The sequence below is a fragment of the Octodon degus genome, unplaced genomic scaffold (assembly GCF_000260255.1).
Source record: "Octodon degus isolate 3935 unplaced genomic scaffold, OctDeg1.0 scaffold00112, whole genome shotgun sequence".
Classification (NCBI taxonomy): domain Eukaryota; kingdom Metazoa; phylum Chordata; class Mammalia; order Rodentia; family Octodontidae; genus Octodon; species Octodon degus.
The window spans coordinates 6,116,714-6,119,654 of record NW_004524688.1 but is presented as its reverse complement, the minus strand read 5'-3'; the positions used below and the strand labels follow the sequence as shown (position 1 = coordinate 6,119,654).

At 46.3% G+C, this 2,941-nt stretch overlaps 1 pseudogene; it reads left to right on the top strand.

Moving 5' to 3' along the window:
• The window catches only part of LOC105743275, a 3,221-nt pseudogene extending 486 nt beyond the window's left edge, over positions 1–2,735 (top strand).
• The last annotated feature ends 206 nt before the right edge of the window (positions 2,736–2,941 follow it).

Below are 2,941 nucleotides of genomic sequence, written 5' to 3'. Positions count from 1 at the left end.
CTCCTCCTCCTCCTTCTCCTTCTCCTTCTTCTGGAACCAGAGATTGAACTCAGGCCCTTGTACTTGCTGGCTCCAAAGCAGGGTGGCATGGCACAGGCGCAATACTTCTAGGTGGCAGAAGTCAGCAGAAGTAGCAAGAGCAAACGGAGGGGAAAGCAAGCCTCTTTCCCTCCCTTACATTGCATGCCAGCTATCCCCATGCCATCTCCATACCTCCTCTTTCACGAGCTCAGGATGTTTCCCAAGTAAGGCCCTGGCCCTCTGCTGAGTTACACTTCTAACCTTCTTACACTGCCACAATGTATCAACTGGTACACTGGGCAGTTACTAGTTTTCTTCATCCAACCGTCATTGCTAGTGTCTATGACACTCAAGTCACACGGTGCACTTTGCACGCTAGCGTTCAAGTTATGCCATGGCTAAGAGAGAGCTGGCGGTGCCTCGAGGCTTCAGAGAGGCAGAACTGAGAGCCAACTCAGAGAGTGTGCAGAGAGGTGCTCACGTGGGTGGCCAGATACCATTACAGACGGGGCAGAATTTCTCTAGGGAGCCAGAGACTGCCAGAGGTGTGGGGCTGTTTTCAAGCCAGTTTATTTTTATTTATTTATTTAATTTTTAGGGTCTATAGGGTGTTCAGTGTCTCACTACTAGATCAGACTCGTAGTGATTATCCTGTTTGTAGTCTCCCAAGTGCTGGGATTACAGGCCTGCACCACCACGCCCAGTCTTAATCGAAGTCTCAGTGGGCCTGGGGATGGGGCTGGCACAGCAGTCCCTGGGATCAAACCCCCGGCCCCTGCACCTGCTTGCAAGTGCTTTAATCTGCTAAGCTATTTGGCCAGCCCTCCAAGCCAGTTTAGACAGCAGGTAGTTGAGGGGGCTGCATCACACAGGGAATATAGATGAAGTGGGGTGAGAGGGAGCTGGCACTCACAGCCCTCCAACCTCACGACATGCTCCACGGGTGGCCTCATGAGCTGACAAGTCATTGTGGCACCACACTCACACTGGGTATCTCTCCTTCATTGAACCCAGGTGAGGGGTTGCATCATTTGGTGGTCTGGTGCCTCTGAGTTCTAACTTCATTTTTTTTTTTTTTTTTTTGGCAGAACCAGGGATTGAACTCAGGCCCTTGTGCTTGCCAGGGAAGCACTTATTCCACTGAGCCATCTCGCCAGCCCCATGGTGCCTCTGATAAGCTGCCAGGCCCGGTTTTCTCTGATATGTGTCCCCCCCCCCAATGCCTTCAAGGCATGACTGGCTGGCTTGTGTTGTGGGGTTCGAACCACAGCAACCTGAGCCTGACTGCTTTGTTGAAGCAGCCACTTAAGGAACTGAGCTGAGGGGCAGGCCCCCGACTCTGATATGTCTTAAGATGTCCTGTGTCCATGAATCCTTGATGTGATTTGATAAGTTTACAGGTAACAATTTTGTGAGTAATATTAGTTTATTTATCAATTTATGGTTGTGCTTTATAGCTAAAAGTTGGGTTTTCTCCCCATAATTTTGATGTGTCCAGCACCTGGTAGGGACCTGTTTGCACAGACACGTTAAGAAGTCATTCTGTGTCATCATTCGCGCTCCGAGGGGCACAAACGACTGTTGGATATAGCGGCATTGCTAGTGTATTGTAGTCTCAGTGTAGTTTCAGTGCGCTGTGAGGCTGGAGGAGAATTGACAGTCCAAGCCCAGCCTGGGCAATTTTGTGGCTTCGCGAGAGTCTGGCTCAAATAAAGACAGGTTTGGGGTATAGCTCAGGGTAATGGTTGTGGGTTCCCTCAGGGAAAAGCAGAGCGTGAAAGCTACCACTCCATATGACACGGAGTCACACACTTCAGGGCAGAGCCTGCCATACACACCCCCACCCCCCAGTCGCCAATAACCTTAAAAATGCTAACAGTCCATGAGTGATCTTAGTTGACACAGAACAACAGCTTGACTTTAAAGAAACTGATGTTTTGTTTTGTTTTTTTTTTTTCTGGTTGGAACCATTAAGGGTGTAGAAGAGAAGAAAAAGCAGGTTCCTGTTGTGCCAGAAACCCTTAAGAAAAAGTGAAGACATTTCACAAAGTTGAAGATAAAGCACCTGAGAAAGAAGTTTGCCCAGAAGACGCTTTGCAAAGTGAGGAAGAAGCTCATCTATGAAAAAGCCAGGCTCTACCATAAGGAGTATAGACATATATACACAACTGAGATCCGAATGGTGAGGATGGCGAGAAAAGCTGGCAACTTCTACATCCCTGCAGAGCCTAAACTGGCATTTGTCATCCGGATCAGGGGTATCAATGGTGGGAGCCCAAAGGGCCGCGAGGTGTTGCAGCTTCTTCGCCTTCGCCAAATCTTCAAGAGTACCTTCACTAAGCTCAACAAGGCTTCAGTTAACATGCTGAGAATTGTGGAGCCATACATGCATGGGGTACCCAAACCTGAAGTCAGTGGATGAACTAATATACAAGCGTGGCTATGGCAAAGTCAATAAGAAACGAATTGCCTTGACAGATAATTCACTGGTTGCTCGATCTCTTGGTAAATGTGGAATCATCTGCATGGAGGATCTGATTCATGAGATCTATACTTCTGGAAAATGCTTTAAAGAGGCAAATAACTTCCTGTGGCCATTCAAGTTATCATCTCCACGAGGTAGAATGAAGCAAAAGACCACCCATTTTGAGGAAGGTGGAGATGCTAGAAATAGGGAAGAACAGATCACCAGGCTTATTAAAAGGATGAACTAAGGTATCTACCATGGTGTTTTTATGATTTGGTCAGTTAATAAAGTATCTGCTTCCAAATTGAAAAAAAAAAAATAAACAGATGTAAATGATTCAAAGTATGTTTTTTATTTTTTAAAGAGAATAAAACTAGTAAAAAGATATTAGAAACAATACAGGATTTCACTAAACAAAATGACAGGAATTCAACAATGGTTGTTATATAACAT